Genomic DNA, 23,989 nt, shown 5'->3' on the forward strand with positions numbered 1-23,989 from the left:
ACAACAACAACAATAACAATATAGCTAATATCTATAAAAAACTTATGTGCTAGACATTGTGTTAAGCACTTTATAATTACTATTTCATTTGATCCTGATAACAACTCTGGGAGGTAAGTGCCTTGAACTTTGAAGAAAGCTAGGGATTCTAAGAAACAGAAATGAGGAAGAAGTACAATCCAGGAATGGGGGACGTATTACCTGAGAAAAGACACAGAGAGAAAGACTGGATTTCTGTGTATGTGTGAAGAATAACAAGTAGACTAGTTTAGATCCTTTTTATTGTATGTAAGGGTAACTAAAAGGTTACCCTAGAAAGATAGCCAGAGATTTAATTGTGAAGAATTTAAAATGAGCTTTCACTTTTTTATTCTAGGAGAAATAAGGGAGCCACTGAAGCTGTTTGAGCAAAGGAGAAACATGAGCATATCTGCTGTTAATGGCAGTTGTGAGGAGGATGGATTGGAGAAGTAGGAAACAAAGTAAGAAGTCTTGCTTGGTGCTCACACATAGTAGGCAATTATAATCTGGCTGATTGACTAAAAAGAAAAACAATTTGGAAGTTATTGAATAATATAGACAAGAGGTAATATATATTTAAATATTTTAATTTATAGTTCGCATGCATGTATGTAGATTTGTGCATAGACGTGTACCCATGTATACACATACATGTTTAAACATATAAGCAGCAGTGTGTATTGCATGCATGTACATGTATGTATGTGTGTGTATATATATGTATGTATGTGTGTGTGTATATATATATATATATATATATATATATATATATATATATATATATATGTATGTATGTATATGTATACATATGCACACCCAAACTAATGTGGTGGTTAATTGAGTGGAGAGAAGAGAATGGATAAGAGAGATTTTGTAATGGTAGAGTCATTAAAATTTAATGATAGATTAAATATAAAAGGAGAATAAAAATAGAGTTTGAGAGTGAATTTGAGTTTTACAAATCTGATTTTGACTGAGAGAAGGCCATTGAATAATTGTTGGTACCTTTGGAGATAACAATTCCAGTGAGTGATAAAGTCACAAGCCAGTTTGCAAGGAGAATTGAGAGAAGAGAAAAGAGATGTATGAAAAGAAACAGCTTTTTTTTAGGAGTTTGTGCATTGAAAGGAGAAGAAAGCTGATACCTTAAAAGGCTGGCAGGATCAAGTAAGGTTTTGGGTTTTTTTTTTTTTTTGAAGGATGGGAGACACATTTGTAAGACAACAAGGAAGAAATCAGAAAATAAAAAAAATTGAAAATTGAAGAAAGGGATGATTATGGTAGAGGGGATAATTTGCAGGAGATTACAGGAAGGACTGGGACATAAGAAGCATGTAGAAGAATTGGCCATAGTAAGGCATTCCTTGTTTTCAACAGAGACAAGAGTAAAGGAGAAGAGAAAGGGGAATAATGTCAAGTGGGAGAGGCAGACATGGGGAGAATAGATAGCTCATAGTAAATGGTCTTTATAAAATATGAAGAAAGGTCTTGTCATGAAAAGGTTGAGAAGGATTAGGGTGTTATGGTGTGCTTGAAGAAAAAAATAGAAGGTTCAGAATAGGAATTGTAGGGAATGGGACATAGACTCAATTAGGGAAGACTAAAAGAATTGCCATGAACTGGGCAATGACACTCCAGTTTTGGTAACACATTTTCGGTGACATGCATTTGTTTCATGATTTCTTACTATATCATATTGGATAAGAGCAGAGGAAGTAATCCAAAGAATGGGATCTGCCATAACATGAATGATGATTTTTAAAAGGAGGAAGGAATAGAAGAGTAAGTTTTAATCTCTAGGTTTATTTTTGCTGGTTTTTTATATTTTAAATTGGATCTGTGATTTCATTTGTATTGGGAATAGTGAAGATACTCTCTTTACTAGTGTAGATAAGCAGTTGCTCTTCAATTTATAAATTTAGAGTGGTGTTAGGAATATTGAGACATTCAATTACTTTCTTAGGGGCACATAAGAAAGTATGTGTCAGAGCTGGGATTTGAACCCATATCTTACTGACTTGTTATTTATCTTCTAGAACAGAGGTGTTAATTACATGACCTACAGCCACATGTGACCTATAACACTTCCTGAGCCTGAGTCAAATAAAAATGCAATTAGGAAATATTCAACAAAATAAATAAAGATACAATAAAACATAGTATTATGTATACTATACTCATTATGCAGCTTTCAGAGATTCTTATGTATGCATGGATGTGTGATTGCCTGTAAGTATCTAAGATTTTTATTGGGATATACTCTCCTAATATCTTTGTGATTTCTTTGTTAATTTTATACTTTTATTTATTTTCTATCTTAAATAAAATAAGTTTGCCTTGGTGTTGATTTTCTGTTGGCTTAGTCACTTTAAATTTCTGGATCTCAGTTTCTTTTTCTAAGCAAATGAGAGCATTTGCTTAGGTGATATCTGAGATACTTCCTAGCTCTAAATATATAATCCTATGATTCTAGGAAATATTTTAGAGCTGTAAAAGTGCAATAAATGAGCAATGGAGGTGGGGGCAGTGTAAGAAGAGTTGGGTTTTACCATCAGACTTAATTTCTCCAAAATATTTCAGTCCTTTCCTTAGTAGGTAAAATTTCTGGAAAGCCTTCAATTCTTTAGAAATGCAGATTTGAGATTTTTCTGGTTAATTCCTATTTTGCTTATCATAAAACTTGAATTGATGTGAATTTAAGATGAGCCAGCTTTCCATAGTGGATAGTAGTATGGATCTTGGAGCAAGAAGAACTGGATTCAAATTCTGCTCCTTACATTTACTGGTCACAACAGGAAAATTTCTATTTGCTTCTTGCATCTAAAATTCCAAAGTATTAAATCATAGAGTGAGAGAATTACAGATCCATCCTGTAAATCAATATAAGGCATGACTGTCAGCTTGGTATGAAAGAGCATGAAACTCTCTTGGAGGAAAACATGAATTAACCACTGCACTTTTCCTTGTATTCTTTCTATTTCATACTGTGATTCAGAATTTTTTTTTTCAATGCAAAAGTTCAAATCAATCCCAAAGAGAGAGATAAACCTAGTAAATTCACTCTGCAAGAAAAGATTACTTAGCATAGTATATGCAAATAACTCAATTTTGAATAGATGTGTGCCAAATCTGTATACATGCACAATCTGACACTGCTACTTTCATTTAGAGAAGTGTCATAAGATAGATAAGTTTTGCTACTATAATTGTAATTAAACTTGAAATGTGTAAACATTTCTTCTAGGAATTCTGGTTGAATTTATTCTTAAGTTATGTTTTGTTCTGAGGCTTTATTTTTAGATGTTTTGGAATTATTCTTCTAGATTTGTGTTTTGAACATCCTTATCACCATAATTGTTCTTTATAGTGGGAATCTCTTTTAGTTTCTTTATTTTTCCAGTATATTTTCCATCTTTGGACTTTATATGAGGGTTGGGCTCTGCATACTGATCGAGGAAATATCTGGGTTGTGCTTGTGTTTTCTTTAGTCCTGCTGCTAAATTTTCTGGGTACTGAGTATTGTATTAGTCTAGAATTTCTGGAACAGTTCAGGCTGATGATATTAAAGTATTTAGTGCTCCCTAAGTTGTCTGATCCAGGTATAAATATGAGTGCTGAAGTTTTGGACTGAACTCTGCAAATTCCTGGTCTGAACTTGGGTCTGAGCAATACAACTGTGAGCTTACCCCTAGTTGGAGTTCTAGCAAACTAATGCTGGACTCAGTCCCTGTCAGCAGCTAAAAAGCTCTGCAAGTGTTAAAAACCATAGGCTCCTTTTTGGTTATTCTGCTGTATATTCAGATTGGGTTAGAATGTAGAACATAGATTTCATTCTGCTCTCAGTCAGAGTCATATAACTGTTGCTTATTTCTGAATTCTCTCTGTTTCATACTATGATTAAGAATGAAAAATTGACTAAATTGGAACTATGGATAAGAAATTTACAAAATAATATTTTGATCTATTTGTTAATTTAAAAAATACTTTCTATACAAATGAAATAGATGTGTCTAAGGTGGCACAGTAAACAGAGTACAAGGCAAGGAATTAGAAAGATCTGAATTAAAATCCATCTTTAGAATCTTAGAAGCTGTGTGACCATGGGAAGGTCACATAACCTGTTTGTCTCAGTTTCCTTTTCTGTAAAATGAGAATGATAATAGACACTATTTCCTAGGGTTGTGGTGAAGATCAAATGGGGTATTTTTAGTATGCTTAGCACAGTGCCCCCCAAATGGTAACCACTATAAAAATGTTTATTTTTATTATTCTGTACTTGCTTCTCACTCAAAACCTATCCTAGGATCCCTGTATCATTACCCCTAGGGTCAAATTCTTTCCTCAAATTGCACTGGATCTATGACTAAGGTCTAGTTAGTCAAAGACAGAGCTGGCATTTGACCCCATTTCTTCTTACATAAAGTCACAGACTCTCTCTGTCAGATCCCTTTTTCCTCTATCACATAGTTCAAGCTAATCCTCATTCACTCTGTTTTTTTTCCTAGTGAAAATCTATGTCCAGTGTCTATAGACCGCTCTATCTCCCTGTACTGATCTAGGCTGGAAAAATGATCTATAGGGAGTTTTTCCATTGATTTCCCAAATTAGGACTTGATCGGGTGCATTTTCCAGATCTTTGTTTAATAGTTGTATGGGATAGCTTGGCTTTACTTCTTGCTACTCTGTCAGCCTGACTAGTTTCTTCTTTCATTTGATTACCTACAGAATCATAGATTTTGAGTTCAAATGGTACAACCCTAACCTCTTGATTTTACAGTTTAGGAGATTGAGATCCAGAAAAGTTAAATGAGTTGCCCAAAGTTATAGTTACTAAGTATCTGAGTCAAGGGATGAAATTAACTTCTTTGCAATGCTCAAGCATGATAAAATTTCAATATAATTGATTTTCAAAAACCACTAAAATGACACTATTTTATAATTACATCGAACTGTACAAAACAAAATAGAAATACATGCACTAATTGAAAATGTGACCCCCTCACATGACCTGGACACACTGCTTGCTTTCATAATCATTTATGTGAGGAAATGTGAGTGAAGAATTAAATATATTTTTTCAAGTTACAGAATAAACAACTTTACAAAAAAACAATCTAGGCTTTTGTTTTGACAAAATTTATGTGATGAAATGAGATGAGATGAGATGAGATGAGAAAACAGGGCACTTCTGTGAAACATGCTGTCTTTTTCCTTCCGAAGTATTTTGAAGGGGATTTAAGGTAGAAAAAGAAAAAAAAATGGGCATTTTGAAGGTAACAGTAAAAGAGATTTTATAGTGGTTTTTCTTCTGAATTTTGGATATTCCCTGTTGTTTTTTGAAAAATCTGTTTTCCAGTTTATTAGTGCAAGGTTCTCTATTTCATACTATGATTCAGAATGATAAATTGCCTGCATTTGTGAAAAAGTTAGAGCTATGGATAATGCATTTACAAAATAATATTTTCATAATTTACAAAATTTAAAAAATATTTGTCCTGTAAATAAAATAGAAGTAAATAGTGTTACTTATTAATCATTTGACTGATCTTCAGAAGCAATTCTCACTTCATTTTAAAGAACTAGACATTTCTAAACATGAATGTATGGTGAACCCATTTCCTATGAACAGTTTTGATACATTAGATCCTATTCTTATTCAAATGGCAGCAAGATTTGGAATGCCACTCTGCAGAATGAACTGAAGATCATTTTTCTAATCTACAAATACAAAAATTGTAAAAAATTTTATCAATATCGTATATCATATTTTATTGCACGGTTACGGTTTTTTGTATGTTGTCTTAATTTTATTTTGATAAATTGTGAGCTTGATATTATGGCTTACTCTAAGGCCAATGAAGGCTGGTTAAGACATATAACAAAGGAAGAACTTTGAAGACAATCAGGATGAAATTGCTGATGTATTTTTGCATTTGAGCAAAATATGAATTAAGAAAATTATAAAAAGCAAGGATTATTTAAAATTTGTTTTTTGTATCCCCAGCACCTAATATGTCTGTCATATAATAAATCATTAATTGTTTTATGAAGTTTTATGAAGTGAAGGAAGTTGCCTTTTTTTTTCTGTAAAAAAAGAAGTATCATTACATAAAGTGGAAACTACTGGTATTCAGGGTGAACTTTTCTTAAAATTTTTATTATCAACTAATCTGAAAAAACCCTACCTGAAAACACATTTCTATGAGACAAATCTGCACGTCTTGACTTTTTACAGATTCATCAAGATAAGCTGACAAATACCTTAGTGGAAATCATCTCTTGGGATTTCTTTAAGGTGACATCTGCATAAAAGTAATATTCTGGAACCATAGAATTTCTTTTTTCTCTCTGTCAAAAGGAAACCTGAACTCTAGCTACGTCAGTTCAGATTTCTAACCCTATTCTCCCTCTGGAGGGAGACACAGTCCAGCTTTTATATCAGATTCCATTTCTTCCCTTCTCATCTCACTTACTCTCCTTTTTCTGCAGGACCATTGTTTCTTTTCAGCACGCGATAGTAGCAACTTGCAGAATTGACTGTTGGGGGAGAAGCTGAGGCGATGCTGCCGGATCTTTCTATCCCATTTTACTGCTAAACTCAGCCAGGAGCTGAGGGTGCTAGAGACTTCTGGAGTTTCAATTGGATTTTGTTGGATGTAATTCATTCCTAATTCTTGGGAGAGATAGGTGGGCTAGGGTCTAGATAAGATAGCAAAACTCTGCCCCTAGAGGACTTTTTTTTTTTTTTTTTTTTTTTTTAAATCTCCAGTTTCTTTTGCCAGCGCAGTTTTCGAAGGAAGGACAAGGAAGGAAGGTTTGTAGATCTTATACGTTATAGGTTCCATACGTCCTTTTGGGGGATTTGTTTCCTCATTACCGCCCCTCCTTTTCCCTTCCTTTTCTCCGTTCCTGGAGTCTCTAGTGAAGTGACATAGACGACATCTGCCCGGCTGTATTCGACGTTGGGACTCACACCTTTTCCTCTCTGGTGACAGTGCCAGTAATAGTTGGGGGGAAGAGGAGGGACGCAGGTGTTGGCACTCAGTAAACGGCAGGTTTCCGGGGACCATTCGGAACAATCTAGAGCCACTGCAGCTGTCCAGGAGTTGCTGTTATCGGGACTCCAGGAGCCAGAGCAAAGTCACCGCAGCTAGAGAGAGAACGCGCTACCGGAGACCTGCCAACAACAACCTTGCTACCAGGACCAAGGAATCAGGCTATCTCCGGTAAGGGAGTACCAGGAGAGCCCGAGATCCCTCTGGTTTCTCACAGTGTGCCTGCCCTAAGCTCCAACAACATCTTCCCTTGGCTACTCACCGGGTGAGACCCCGGAATCTCGGTATGCCCGGGAAACTAGACAATTCATGGAAGATGCTGCTTTCTTGAAGGTGAACCTACAGTTTGCCTTTCCCAAGAGAGAGAAGGGGAGAGAGAGGGCGGAAGGAAAGAACAGAGAGTTGGTGTGCCTGCCTGGGTGTGAGAGGGAAAAGGAGAGAGAAAGAGAGAGCGAGAGAGAGAGAGAAAAAAAAGAGGCAGGTTGTGATGAGGATAAGTCCTTTCTCTGCATTAAAAGCAAACAAATCGAGACCAGTATAAAAGCGGTAATCGCTGCAAGAGACTCTTAGATTCCGGCAGTTGAGCTAGATCTCACCGCTACTCCGAGGACCAGTGGCGGGAGCTAGCTGAGCTGCCCAAGGCTCCAGGACTTGGGCTTTCTCAATCAACAAATCTTTTGATTACTTTGGCGCTGTGGGAGCAAAAAAAAAAATTTTTTTTTAAAGAAAGAAAGAAAAGAAAAAAAAAAAAAGGAGAGGGAGAAACGCGCATCCTATCCACCACCTGCTTTGGGGATTCCGGTTTAGATTTCAGGAAATTCCTGAAACCTCTCTTTGCTATCCAAAAGGAGGAAATATACTCTCGCACATATACACACGCACACGCAATCATACACACGCACTCGCACTCACACACACACACACACACACACACACACACACACACACAGACACGCGCGCGCGCGCACACAGGGTCACACTCATACGCCCGCTCCAAGCACACACCACCAGACCGCAGGTCCCTATGCCCCTGGATGGTGAAGGCGGATTGGGATTTGGCAAGCGATGCAAGAACTATAAGTCTGGCGCTGGCCCCCGGAAGCTACTGGAGCATCACTAGGTGTTGTCACCGGGAAGCGGGGCTGAAGGTAGGTGCGACAGCAGCCACTTCAGTTCCCTCCCCAGCTGGAGGTTCCGTCAAGGGGTGGGGTGAGAGGGACTGGCCTGGCGCTGTAGTAGACTAGGACAACCCTAGCGGTTTGTGATGGTGGGAGAGCCCACCATCCTCCTCTCCCTTGGTGGTCTCGGTCTGCAGTGGGGCACATACGGGTTGAACAATCAGTGTCCTACCTTCCTGCCCAAAGAAGTGCCATTGTAGACACTCAAGGGAGAGGCGAAAGTGTCGGGTACACGTTCTAGAGACACAGTTGAAAGGGTTCTGTGAGGGGCTCCCTCTTTCTGCTCCCAGTTCCTTTGCTCCTGAATTGATCAAGGATCAAAGACATGGGATCCCCAGTCTCAGATCAATCCCGGATTGTAACCATATTGGACTCCTAATAAGTAGAGTCTCATACTAAGAAGGATCAATGGGATGTGTCAGGTCGTCTTTTTGAAATCCCCACTTTCTGTCCACTTCTGATTAGTTAATTCTCCGGCCTGTCTGCTCAAGGTGGGGCGCTTTAGCGAGATTATCGATTTCTCTACCCAACTATTTTCATAAAACACCGGGCTGGTAAGCTCCAGAGCCTCAGATATCCAGAGTTACAATTGCTTGGAAAATGATCTCTCGGGTTTCAGGATAACGATGTAAAAGAATTAAGAATCGTTTCAAGAACAACCTTAAGAAAAAAAAATAACTTGGAGAACCTGTGATTCTTAACCTTTGCTTTCCGAACAGATACACCCCCAATCGTGGGAATGATATCGGAATTTTCTTTCAGGGTTGTTTTGCTGATCCTTCTTCTTCTTCTTCGTCTTTTTTTTCTTTTTCTTTTTTTTTTTTCTTCCTTTAAACAGCTCAGTTAACCACTAAGTGGTATTTTCTTTCAGGCTACAGACTCTTGCTCACTTCGCAGTGGGGAATTAGTTCGCTCTAACTGGTACCCTGGATAGGAAAGTTTTGCAATTGCGCCCTATTTCTCTGAGAACAGTGGGATTAGTTGTCTAGCCTCTCCAAGTAAAGAACACACAGCTGGAACTCTCTGCGTTGTTATGCTTGCTCTAGTTGGAGCCAGCACCTTCTTATTCTGTGTATTATCTATCTTCCCGACCAAGAGTTAAACAATTGCCTGAAGCGCTAAGAATCAGACTTGTAGTTACTATCTCGGTCTTGAGGAGAGTTTGGCTTGAGGCTGTTCAGACAAAGTAAAACACCTTGCTCTTGGGATCATGGAAGGAATCTCTTATAGACTCTTCTACGGTTCTTAAATGTGAGGTATGTTTAATCCGAACTCTCAAAGTCTTTTAAAGCATCAGGGTGTTTTAGGGTCTTCTCTCCTCACCTGATAGATTTAAATAGTCATTGACTAAATGATCATTATCTGGCTTCTGGCTTCCCTGCTAGATTGCCTGAGACATCAACATTCAGACTGTTAGCAATTAACTCTTTAAAATGGCTCTATTAGGCAATATAAGCAAAGGCAAATCAGGAATTAATTTCAGATTTCTTGCTAAAGTGCCAAGATAAAAGAACTTGTCGAAATTGGAAGCACTTCTGAAGCCATTTTAAAACAACAGCACAAAGATTTTCTTTAGTATCCCAGTTTTCTATATTTGCACATTTGCTGTCCTGGTGAATCTCGATCAATTTCAAAATTGACATTCAAGTTTTCATTAAAAAAAATCACACATAATCCAATTTCTTTCTTCCTCCTTCACACTCTATTTTGATCTTTATAACATCATGGGGACAATTGTTTTGATCTTTAGCTTACTATTGCCCTGCTTTTTAAAGATAAGCTGCTACCTGTAACCACACTGGACTTAAGCATTATTATCATTTTTCTGATTTCTGAAGAAATAGGTTGCATTATTTATAGAAAGAGAATGAGAGCAGTGCTACTACTTACTGAATACTTAGTCTGCCTATAGTCAAGCATAGAGAGAATTTTAAATGAGAAAATATACAGTTGGGCTATGTTGCCTGGTTAGCAGTGTATGGTTTTTGAGATGAAAGACTTGATTCTCTTAATACTATTTTAATCAGTATATTCAGTAGACTGCAACTAATCCAGCAAGTGCATTTGGTCACATGTTTGCACATAGCATATATCTCTTAAAGAGAAACCAAGAAATTCAGACATTAAATTTGACACCTGTACTGTAATTATATAGATTGTGTTGGAAATGAATACAGGTTTGGGAGTGTGTGTGCTTTTATATATGTAAATTGGAGGTATTGTAGCAATTACAAAAATGATGTAAAGATGTATTGAAATGCAAGTTTGTGGAGAAAGGGAACATTCTGTTTAGTGACTACATTTGCTAACAACCAAGTTTCAAAATGTAATGATGTGGCCCTAAAAATGAACTCTTTTCAGATAAAGCTGTTTTATTCTTTTCTGAAATATAAAATGTTAAAAGCTAATGAAGACATCAGAGTTCTTAACATAATATCCTACATATGATCATAACTTTCTCCCCTTTCCACTTTTAAAATTCTAGGAGTCCTTAATGATCTTATTTTAACAATGACTCTTTAATATAATATTTTTAATAACAGTTCAATATTAAAGTTGCATTTTAGTCTCTATCATAATGACAATATGAATTACCTGTTACAGGTAGAGTTTAATAAGCAGCATTTATCTCTATTGTATTTCTTAGGCATTTCCCCCTTTTTGTCTAATATAAGATATCAAATGAGTGCTCTTGTCTGTTTATGCCTGTATTAAGCCTTGCCTATATAAATTGACAAACATTTACCCATCTACTATAGGATTTGATCCAGAAATACTTGAAAGCACCACCAATTTCTTTATCTGTATTTGAAATGATGAAACTACCAGAGACCAAACAGTTCTGTGCCCCTGTTTTTACTTCTGCAGTATTTTATTAGGGATGCCTCATTAAGTCACATTATTCTGCAGCTGTTTTGCTCATTGAAGATTCAAGTAAAAATAGGGAACTTTATTGTGCAATGCAGTATTGTTTTCTTGGTTAAAAACTGTAAGTTAAAGCAGAAGTATACATCTAGCAGATTCTCCTGTGATCTATTCCTGGCCTTTACAGATGCAATTCATCAACCTGTATATTAGTAGGACTCCATCAAAACAAAGAAAATTAATGCATTAAAACTAACAGATTAAAAAAAAAACTGGAGCTGGATATGAAGGCCAAATTGACTGAAGAGATTTCATATCTGAAAAATTTATATACAAGCACATTTCCACTATTTTGAAAATCACATTTCAGAAAATACTTTATGGATATAGCTAGTGTGAGTCATTGATTTTTGTACTTCTGTACAATATGGTGAATTTGCCATTTCCTCTGAACATTTAATGGTTAAAGATTATATTTTGTTGTTCTTAGTTTTATAGATTTAAAGTCAGAAGATATCTTAGATACTATTTGGTGCAATCCTCTCATTTAACAGAGTGGGAAATTTAGGTCTAGAGAGATTAAGTTATTTTTCCCAAGTCATGTAAATAGTAATTGAATTTGAACTCAGATCCTTTGATTATGGATCAAATACTTTTTTCATTGTACCAGGCTGTTGCCTTCTTGGGAAACTACTTGAATTTTTGCTGTAAATTATTACAATGCTAATTAGAAGAACATTTCAAAATGCAGTATCATGTATGATTTTTAAAGAGTGAATTCTGTATTTAAATTGAGATCATTATCTTAGACAGGAGCAGTAGGATACAGCAAATACTGCTAAGCAGTCATAGTTAGGCTCCTTTTTGGTGGATGCTCTTTTTCTGATAGAGTTTGGGCAAATGGCACCTACTCATTGCAATACTTCAATATTCCCATCTGTAAAATTGGGATAACCTAGCATCAGTTACTTTATGAAAATCACTATGAGAATTATTTAGCCATGGTCTGCTAAGTACTTTTAATACATTGAAAAAATTCTATGAAATTGCATTTGCTATTTTAATAGTTTTATTTATAATGATATTCTGTCATGATACTGATTGAGTGTTAGGAGACAAGACTATCAACAATAGCTTTTCATGCCCTGTTGAGAGGTATACTATCCATCCTTGAATTTGTGAGAAATATTATTTGACCCATTTGCTTTCCCAAGTATAAAAGGATCCTTGGCATACAAGGTATCTTGTAAAGCAATTATCTCATTCAATCTCCTACTATATTCTACACCCCCCCCATTTTGTTTTTGTAGATATTTTGACTCACCAGGCTCAAAATGCAAAATTAAAATTTTTTTTAAAAAATTGCCTTCTGTGCAAGAATGTTTGAGGATATGTTTATTAAAACAGCGATAGGGAATTTTGATACATTTTAAGCACTGAATATCTCAGTATGCAGTATTTATTAAAGATAGACCTCCACAGTCAAAACACAAACCATGCATAACGTTACAGCATTTATTTTGTTCTACAAATTATAGCTACAGATTTTTCCAGAATCAAACTCAGCCTGTACTAAAAAAGCATATTAGGTTGCCAAAGACCACCCACTTTCAATGTGTAAACCAATACACACTTCTGTGAGCATATGCTGGGTTTGGGACTCACTCATTGATAGACAACCCTGAAAATAGCGTCAATGGTAATTTAGCCTGCTAGCAATTGAGAACTCTGCCCATTGGAAATTCAGGCATTTAGTTTGTTTTGGGACTAAGGTGAACTGTGAACAAACCAGCAAAGATGAATATATTCTGTTCTGTTCTTTGTAATTCATAAGGGCTATGATACTCTATTGCAGGAGCAAAATTTATGTTATCCTACCGGATAGAATGCTTTTAATCATCTCCTTCATCCTCTTAAGTTACATCCTAGGAGTTGTAATTGTTTTTTGATTTCCCCAGACTGGCCACTTAGCCGAAGGCACAACATTTACCAGTACAAACCTTAGATTCACAATTCAATTTATATTTATATTGCTTCTTTTAGAGACTATAGATCTAGGAAAACTCTTTCAAGAGAGATGCAGTAATGTGATAATATTGCATGCTGGCAATTGTGGTGAGATACTGAATACTGTACTTTGACAAAATGAAGACAGCTGGCCAAACAAGTTTTCTTTGCTCTTTTGTCTCCTGGGGTGTCTGAAGATCTCTCTCCACATGATGCCTGGAGAGTTAAAAAGGAGCTTTTGATAAATGTAAGATTTGTTTTACTAAATAACTTCATATCTCTTGCAGTAGCAAACCAGTCATCTGTATAATTGCATGTATGTGAGTGGGTAAGTGGGTTGACCTTTAAAGGTCACAAACCTCCTAAACCTTTTATTAAATGGTGTTAATTGTCAATGGCCTCCAGTAGCTGCATGTGGTTTCCTACTGTTGACCCTCATTATACATAGTGATAATATCTGGCTTCCATTATAGAATTGTGCAGTTATTTCTATGGAGATATTGTTTAGAAGTGCTATGGAAAAGGTCCATAATAGTGTGAGTAAAGAAAGTTTTTTGGAAAGTTTAAATTTATGCCTAAGACCTGAAAGCACAATATATCATAGAATAACTTTGGCTATGATGAGTGATATATATATATACACACACACATATATATATGTATATATATGTATGTGTGTGTGTGTATATAATTTTTAGTGCTATAACTTATAATCTGATATTTTTATATATGGAATAAAATTTTTACACTTTTTCACTTCTATACTATCCTGTGATTTTCTCCATCACTCCTTTTTCTCTCTGCATAGAGAATTTTCAGTGATAATCGACACAAAACATGCAGATATGTCAACATGTTTGCCTCTTTCCCCTTGCCTATAATAAAGATCATGTCTGTACTCAGGTTATATCATCTGTCCTTGACCATCTTTTCCTTGTGCTGTACTCATTGGATTGGTGTAAAGAAAGAAAGAAAGAAAGAAAGAAAGAAAGAAAGAAAGAAAGAAAGAAAGAAAGAAAGAAAGAAAGGTTACATGAGCATAGAAATCTTAGCAACAAAGCTCCATCTTTTGTTGTCAAGACAACAGGTGAATTTTCAATAAAAAATCAAGAAATATTTATTAAACACCTACTATGTGCCAGATGCTAGAGATATATGTACATTAATTGGCACATTTGTTACTCATTTAGACTTCTTCCAGATGGTAGTCCTTCAGCTGAGTCTTAGAGGAAAAAAGGAATTCTATAGGTTGAAGATGAGGAAGAAGCTCTTAGGGGATTTCCAGTGCAAAGACAAGGAGTTGAGAGTTGGAGTGTTCTGTGTGAACACAGAGAATAAAGGAGAAAAAAAGGCCATTTTGATTGAATTGCAAAGTGCAAGAGAAGTAAGATATGTTGGGACCAAGTTGTAAAGACTTTTAAATTTAAGCAGAAGTCAAGAGTCACTCGGAATTATTGGTAAGGAAAATCACTTTGAGAGCAATGATGGACCAGTTGGGAGATCACTGCAATCAACTAGTTGAGAAGTGATGAGGAAGACTATGTGAGAAGAGAGAAGTGTTACATGGGAGAGATATGGAGATAAAAATGGCAAAATATGGCAACAGACTAGATGTGTGAGGTGAGGGAGAATGGGGAGTTAAGGATGATGCAGAAGTTATGAATCTGAGATACTGCAAGACTTTTTTAGATTATAAACTCCTAGAGGACAAGGACTAAATATACCGCAGTTCTCTTTCTGTTTATTACAACATAGATAAAACATGCATTCATCCTTTTTGTAAGTGATGGTAATAGTGATTATGATGGTGATAAGGAGATTCACATGGAGAGTGAATCTGAATGTTTCATTCATGTTGGTGATACTTTGTTCTTGATTTCTCTTCTTGTTTGTTTCTTTATCTAAAATGTTTTTTCTTTCTTTCAGTTTTATACAGGATAGACGTCTCTAGACACCCCATTCACACCTTCCTTCTTTTTTCCCTTCTCTTAACTCCTGCAACTAAACAGAAACTTCTTTAGGGGTCGAGTGTAGTCTCGAGTTTTAGTTGTAAATGCATTTAGCTATCTAGTCCCTGCAACCAAGAAGAAAATATAGCAGAAATTGAATATAAAGTCCACAGGATGATTTAGTTTAATGTTTCTCTTCTGTTAGATAACCCTATAGCTATTTTGTGGTAAATCTATACTAGTAAACCTTAAAATGTTTTGTAAATATGAGTTATTAGTAATAATACTAGATTATGAGCTCTTCAGTCATCCACAAACATTTATTAAGTGCTTACCATGTGCCAGGCAGTGGTGCCAGGGATGGAGAACTGGGAAAAGCCTCTGGCAGAGATTAGGATTTGACCTAAGTCTTGAAAGAAGCCAGGGAAACTGGGATTCAGAAGTGACTAGGCAGAACATTCTAGGCAAGGTGAAACTTCCAAAAATTCACATTACATCTTTTTGATAAAAAGATTTTGGTACAATGTGTCATAGAATCAGTGGACAAGGGGTATGCTGGAGTCAGCTTGTACTATATCAAGAGAACCAATTGTTAAATATTTAGTGTGAATACTTATACTTCATAAATGGGCAAAAATACAAATCAGTGATGGGAAAAATATTAATTCAGATTAAACTTAAGAATATATCAGAAACTACATTTTTTGGTGAAGTCTTGTTCAACACTTATTAGCACATTTGGAAAAATGGTTATCAATAACCAATTTATGGGGGAAAGTGAGGTTTTTTAAATTAAAGTTTTTATTTTCAAAACATATGCATGATTTTCAGTATTCACCCTTGTAAAACCTTGTGTTCTAAATTTTTTTCCTTTCTTTCTTCCCACTTCCTCTCCTAGAAGGCAAGTAATCCTATATAGGTTAAACATATGCAATTTTCACACATACATACATATATATGCATAAAACGTGCAATTCCACAATTATCATGCTGCACAAGAAATATCAGATTAAAAAGGAAAAAATAACAAAGAAAGCAAAGTATAAGGAAACAACTATAAAAAAGTGAAAATACTATGTTGTGATCCAATACTCAGTCCCCATAATCCTTTCTCTGAGTACAGATGGCTCTCTTCATCACAAGACCATTGAAACTCTCCTGAAATACCTCACAGTCAGAATTGATCATCATATGTATAATCTTACTGTTGCTGTGTACAATGTTCTTCTGGTTTTACTCACTTCACTTAGCATCAGTTCTTGTAAGTCTCTCCAGATATCCCTGAAATCATCTTGCTGATTGTTTCTTATAGAATAATAAAATTCCATGACATTCACATACCATAACATATTCAGCCATTTCCCAACTATGGGCGTCTGTCCACTCAGTTTCCTGTTTCTTGCTACAAAAAGGCTGCTACAAACATTTTTCCACATATAGGTCCTTTTCCCTTTTTTATAATCTCTTTAGGATAGAGATCTAGTAGAGACATTGATGGATAAGGGATATGCACAGTTTGATAGCTCCTTGGGCATAGTTCTAAATTGGAGAGCTGGGTTTTTTCCTTGTCCAATTATTACCTTGTTCCAAGTTCAGTCAGTATTGACCTCTGTCAAAAATATACCCCAACTAAACCATTTTATCTAGGAAAATTCCTGCTTATTATGTTCTACTAAGATTTAGGTGGGAATAAATTCTTTTATTAAGTTGCCGAGAAGGGGTAATTTGGAAGTAAATGATATAAACAAAGTCATGTCCCCCAGTCCCTCACTATAATATTTATTTTAATATTATAATATTCACTCTCTCTCATTACATGTTAATCAATAACACTGCCACCCTTAAGGAATACTCTTAAGGAACACACTGAGTGGATTCCATGATTGGTCTTTGCAATCGAGAATGTCACTGACCTTTTATTAATAATATGCTAGCATTATTAATAAAATGATTAGTTACCATATATTATGTCTCTTAAACATTTTAAACATCACACATCACTCCCAGTGGCTATCCAGTAAAATTTTTGTTGCTCGATGTTTTTATGAAAACTAAACCTATACACTATGTCTATTTTTTTTCATGAATATTGCTATGACTATTCTGTATTCACATTCCTTATATAGGATGTAAATTCTTTAAGGGTAGCATCCTTTTTTCCACTCCAATATAGGTAGTTTCAGTATATCACTGTGTGTGTGTGTGTGTGTGTGTGTGTGTGTGTGTGTGTGAAATATTGAGTTGTCAGACTCTGTCAGAAAGAGTTTCAGAGATTCCTTTGTACCTTGGTCATTCATCTGAGGTCCAGCGTTTGGTTTGTAGTTTTTCAGGTTCAGAAATTTGATGTTAATCAGTTCTTCTAGAGCTGATTAAGTTCAGGGGAATGGATCACAGTAAGCAAACTCATTAGAGACTGATTGACAAGCCAGAATGTCACTTTATTTATACTGATAGATTAATAATCTTTAAATTTAATTATTTATTATATTCTTAATTATAAATTTATATTTTTCCTTTTAAATACCAAACAGACCAGATTGCTTGTTACAGCTGATTAGCATATATTCTCCTTTGAGTAGAAAACCAATTTATAGCAATATATCAAGAACTTTTGATTTGTCCATATAAAATCATAGAAAATTTCTTTGAGGCTCATAAAGGTTAATTGGATTGCCTGTAGTCCTCAGGTGGAAAGTGTCAGGGACAAGATTTAAACATGGGCCTTCCTGTGCTCTATTCACTATGGGCATTGCCTAAGGTTAACTTAAGAAATCACATTAATTAAGTAAAATTAATTAATTTATTTTTGTTAGATATATCAGTTGCCCAGATGTTACAAATTCATTATCTGGTTGCTATTTTGATTTTCAGAGATATTTTGAAAATATCTATGATAAAACTGTTGCAAAGAGGATCCTGGAAGGAGAGTCAGGAAGTGTAGGGTCTTTTTTTGGCTCTGGTAACAACTAGTTACAAGCCCTTTTGGCAAAGTCATAAAACCTCATTTGCCCCCATTTTTCTGAACTTTTTAATGGGTGGGTTAAACAAGATGAGTCTTAAAAATCTCTTTTAGTTGTAAATTTCTAAGAAATTATAAAAGTTCTGAAAAGATAAGAGTTTTAAAAAATGTAGTCATTATATAGTCATGATTATGAGGGTGTGAATTATTAGATGTCCTTATTCTATCACTGAAAATATTTTCATGAGGAAAAGCACTATAAAAATATATACTTGCCCATCTTCCTTTTTCTTGTTTCCTACTTTTCTGCCTTCAATTTGTTTGCCCTCCCATTTTCTCATCTAATTGAAGTACTTCTTTCAAAATCTTCATTTTTTTATCAATTTTTTCATGTAATTTCATCACTTCTCATGCTTACACTGAGTATAACATTATATTTGCTATTACCAGGTTGTTTTCTTTCCAAATGAAGATTTTTTTTTCCTCTTCTGGAATCCAAATTTCTAACTGTTAACTTTATGTAAGCAGACATCGGAATTGTAATTATTCGGGGATTGGTTACATAGATTGCTTTATTTCTGCTTCCTTTCTGTTGTATGTACTCCTTTGAACACTTTATTGTTCATTGTCATCTCTGCCAGAAGAATAGGAAAAGAAATTTTAACCTGTCAGATTATATATTCATAAGCAGGTTTGGTTAAGGAAGAAGACTAAAAGTATGTATGAAAGCAGCTAGTTTGAATCATCATTGGAACTCATTTCTCCACCAATAAAAATGGATAATTCTTGTAAAAATTGTTTTTCACTTTTCTATATTTTGAATAGATGAAATGTTTTATACTAAATTGCCTAGTATTCCCTAATAAGATAGAAGGAATATTATATTATTTTAGACATGCTTTTTTGGAGGAAGCTTAGACTTTTTGCTGATGATCATGTTAAAAACTAATATAGAAACTCATTGTAGAAATTTTAAGATTTACAAAATTCTTTCCTCAAAATAAAATTTCAACAACTTTGAAATACATAATATAAATATGTTATATATAGTTGATCTGGGCCTGTGAATTCTCTGGTATAGAAAACTCATAGTGAGAAAAGTTCTCCTATGATAGTTATTATTATTATCATTATTATTATCACCAATGCATGTCAATACATACTCTGCAATTTAGAAAGTTGCATGTGGGCACTTAGAGATTAAATAGCTTGCTCAAAATTATATATACGGCCAGCACTTGCCACAGATAAGACTTAAACCCAGATCTCCCTGACTTCATGGCCAGCTCTATAACAAATTTTGTACTCATCTTACAAATGAGCAAAAACTATGTCTTAAGGAAATTAATTATTAAATGGTCACACAGTTGATGTGAGCCAAGATTCATACTCAGGTCCCCTAATTTACTGGTCTAGTATTCTTCTCTACTCAGCTGTCTCTTAGTGATGAATAGGTAATTCAGATGATAGACTTCAGATCTAATATGAATTATATACAAAGTTGTTTATTTTACTTTTTGCTAATAAGATATTTGGGCTTACTGTATTTTCCCCATCCAAATAGAAGGTGGAATTGCATAATGAACAAAGTATTGCACTAGGAGTGGAGAGCCACCTTTGAGTACCAGCTATATCACTAATGGGGCAACTAGGTGGCGCAGTGGAAAGAGGGCTTGGAGTAAAAAAGACCTGAATTCAAATCCAGCTTCAGACATTTACTAGCTCTGTGACCCTGGGGACAAGTCATTTTGCCTCAGTTTCTTAATATGTAAAATGAGCTGTGGAAGAAAATGGCAAACCAGTTCATCTCTGGCAACAAAACCCCAAATGAGATCATGAAGAGTTGGACATGACTAAAATGACTGAACAATAACAACAGTGTCACCAAATATTTGACCATGGACAACTTATGTAATTTCTCTCAGCTTAGTATCTTTTACCAACTATTGTATTTTACTAGTGTCAATCCAATCTCACACTGATTCTTGAACTCCAGGACCATGCATACTAGGAAAAAAAATTGTGAAAGATGTTTCTTGCAATTAGAGAGATTACCATATGCTGTAGTGAGATAGATAAAATATATATGATGAAAAATTTTATTTTATTTTTTAAATTTTTATTATATTGACAAAACATATGCATGGGTAATTTTTCAACATTGACCCTTGCAAAAACTTCTGTTTCAAATTTTTCCCTCCTTTCCTCACCCCTTCCCCTAAATGACAGGTAGTCCCATACATGTTAAATATATTAAAGTATATGTTAAATACAATATATACAGTTGTCTTGTTACACAAGTAAAATCAGATTTAGAAAGAAGGTAAAATAGCCTGGGAAGAAAAACAAAAATGCAAGGAAACAATAACAGAAAGAGTGTAAATGCTATGTTTTGGTCCCCACTCATTTCCCAGTGTTCTTTTGCTGGGTGTAGCTGGTTCTGTTCACTACTGAGCAATTGGAACTGAAATTTGGATCCTCTCATTGTTGAGGAGAGCCACTTCCATCAGAATTGATCCTCATACAGTTTCTGTGTATAATGATCTCCTGGTCCTGCTCATTTCACTGAGTATCAGTTCATGTAAATCTTTCCAAGCATATTTGTATTCATCCTATTGGTCATTTCTTACAGAACAATAATATTCCATAACATTCATATACCACAATTTATTCAGCCATTCCCCCATTGATGGGCATCCATTCAATTTCCAGTTTCTGGCCACTACAAACAGGGCTGCCACAAACATTCTTGCCCATACAGGTCTCTTTCCTTCCTTTAAGATTTCTTTGGGATATAAGCGCAGTAGTAACACTGTTGAATCAAAGGGTATGCACAATTTGACAGCTTTTTGAGTATAGTTCCAGATTGCTCTCCAGGATGGTTGGATTTGTTGACAACTCCACTAACAATGCATCAGTGTCCCAGTTTTCCCACATCCCCTCCAACATTCATCATTCTTTTTTCCTGTCATCTTAGCCAATCTGACAGTTGTATAGTTATATGTCAGATTTGTCTTAATTTGCATTTCTCTGATCAATAATGATTTGGAACACCTTTCATATGGTAGAAATAGTTTCAATCTCATATGATGAAAAATTAAAATGAGGATTTATGAGGATCAAATAAAATGTGTGTAATAGAGTTTTGAAAAATATAAGCAAGATCTTTATTACAATGGGGCTGTCGGACTGAGCAAGTTGCCTTGAAAAGTAAGCTTTCTGTGTAATTGTAAGTGTTCAAATTGGAGGTTCGTTGAAAAGTTGACTCCTATTTTGGTCAAAATATTGAAAATACCTACCAACAGTACAAATTGATTGTGTAATTACTATCAGAGACATTGTATTGTGTTTGTGGGCACAATCAAACTTCAAATTAATACAATATCTAAATCCTTGATTTGAATGAGACATTCTGTTTTTTGCTCACAAGGCTGTTTCATGAACACCAGCTATGTTAGCTGATCATAAATACCATGGTCAAATTAGATACAACCAGTTAAGATTAATAAATCATCTGTAGTCATGGACAATTTCATCCAACTGGTATGAGATTGGGTAGAAAGTCTATATTAATGTATTGGTCAACCTGTCATCTGGAGGAGGGGATGGGGGGAAAGGAGGGGAAAAATTGGAACAAAAGGTTTGGCAATTGTCATGCAGTAAAATTACCCATGCATATAACTTGTAAATAAAAAACTATAATTAAAAAAAATTTCTTGGGTTGTAAAAAAAAAAAAAAGAAAGTCTTATGTTAAAAAACTTCTGGTTCAAGAACTCTGATATTCTCTGAACATTTAAAAAAAAGTTTTTTTTAAATAGAATATTCTGAGTATAATTCTTGAAGGTAAATAGGTACCAAAAAAACCCCAGAGGGACATCATTTAGCTAGGATTAATGGTGAGATAATCTGAGAAGGAAGGAGATGTCAATCAATGAACAAAGAATTTATTAAGTCTCTGAAATAGGCTAAGTGCTGGAGACATAAAGACAAAAGGGAAATAGACCCTGCTCTCAAGAAGCTTATATTATTAGGAGTGGGAGTTAGATAATAAATTTAGGCATAGATAGCATGCATAAATGAACATAAAAAGTAACCTTAGAAGGAAAGGAATGAATAGGTGGGGATGACAGCAGTGGAGAAAGACCTTAGAAGGAGGTGATTGGGCGTGTTCCACTTACTCAGGTTTGAAAACTGGATGCTGTCATTTATTCCTGATTCTCACCCTCCCTCCATGTCCAATTTGTTGCCAAAGTATCTCAGTTTTACCTTCATAACATCTCATTATACACCCTATTGTCTCCTCTCACACTGCCATCATACTGTTACAAATATTCACGTCTTCATACCTGATTTATCAAAATAGCCCACAGTTGATTTGTCTGCTTTAAGTCTCTTCCTCATTTCATTCTATTCTCTACTCCCCTGTCAAAGCAATCTTCCTAAAATGTAAATATGACCATGTCAATCTCTTTCCAGACTGACCACCATTCACCCATTACTTCCAGCATCGAGTGTAGAATCCTTGGGAATTTAAAGTTCTTCATATGCAGGTCTCTTATCTTTCTAGTCTTTTTACACCTTAGTTTCCTCTCCCCCACCACATAATCTTCCATCTAATAATGTCCCTCATTTGAAACCTTCTTATTTTTTGACTCTAGGAACTTTTTCTGGCAGTCCCCCATGGACTCCTCTCTGCCCATCTCTGCCTCTGGCTTCTGTGACTTTCTTGGTTTCCTTTAACTCTTGACTAAAATCCTATTTTCTACAAGAGATCTTCTGGATTCCTCTTAATGGTAGTTCCTCTTTTCTATTAATTATTAGCAATGTATTATATATATATATATACACACACACACACATTGAGAATACTTGTTTGTACAAAATTGTTTGTATGTTATTCCCTTTAGATGGGGAGCTCCTTGAGATTGCAAACTTTTATTTGGCCTTTCTTTGTTAACCCAGAATTTAGCACATAGGTGCTTATTGACTGACCAAAAGAAACAAGAGACTCTAAGAGGTAGATAGGAGAAGAGAGAACATTTCTGACATGGAGGACATTTTATACAAAAGCATGGACTCAACAGATAGAACATCATGGACACCTGAGGCACCTAGTTATAGGAGTGTCATTTGGTAAGGTAGAATAACTGAGGGTGTGTAATATAGTAAGCAACATGAGACACATGGGAATACAAGAACTCTCAGATTGGGGGAGATTTATACAGATACTGCAGATGGCCATGTTTCACTATTTATGCTTTCATATATCTCCAGCTTATCAGAATAAAACAGTTTGTGCCCTCAAGGAGTTTACATTCTAAAGGAGAAAAATAGACATGTTTTATTTTATTTTTTCCTTCTGTATGGGCAGGAGTGTGCTTAAGCAGCTTCAAATCTAAGCTTAAGCAGATTCAGACAGGTAAATTATTAAATTTTCAGCTTGAACATTTATATGTCAGAAATCTGCAAAGTATAAATCAAGGGCTTGACTTATTATTTTGTTGATTGTCTTCCCTTAAGAACATAATAGAGAAAATATTTTCAATGCAAATTAAACTTAAAAGTGTATCCTGCATGCATTTTTTTTTTTTGGCTTGGGGCAACCCTTACCAGCACAATCTTGTATAATATATGTAAAGCAAATACAACGACATTTTTGTAAGGAATGGAGAGCTCTAGCAACTGTGGATATCAGGAAGGCTTCTCCTAGGAGGTGATGGACAGCTCATCACTTTTGAAATCATTACCCTTTCTGTCAAGGGCCCATTCTTCCAGTAACCCAGATTTGAAATCTCAGCATCAACTTTGACTCATCTTTCTGATTCTCACCTGTCACATTTAATCATTTTCCAAGTCTTGTAGTTTCTACCTCCATGACACTTTGCACCTGTCCACTTCTCTCCATCTTCCCCCAACTATCGTAGTTCAGCACCTTTCTCTTGATGATGATATAC

General features: G+C 35.2%; 1 protein-coding gene across 3 annotated transcripts in view; it reads left to right on the forward strand.

The window, feature by feature from the left end:
* The first annotated feature begins 8,007 nt into the window (after window positions 1-8,007).
* TAFA2 (TAFA chemokine like family member 2) overlaps window positions 8,008-23,989 on the forward strand; it is a 551,182-nt gene continuing 535,200 nt past the window's right edge. For all 3 annotated transcript variants that reach the window (XR_007947730.1, XM_051962156.1, XM_051962154.1), the window contains exon 1: window positions 8,008-8,224. The gene's annotated coding sequence lies outside the window, so the exon portion shown is untranslated. The remainder of the gene's footprint in view (window positions 8,225-23,989) is intronic.

The sequence above is a fragment of the Antechinus flavipes genome, chromosome 5 (assembly GCF_016432865.1).
Source record: "Antechinus flavipes isolate AdamAnt ecotype Samford, QLD, Australia chromosome 5, AdamAnt_v2, whole genome shotgun sequence".
Taxonomy (NCBI): Eukaryota; Metazoa; Chordata; class Mammalia; order Dasyuromorphia; family Dasyuridae; genus Antechinus; species Antechinus flavipes.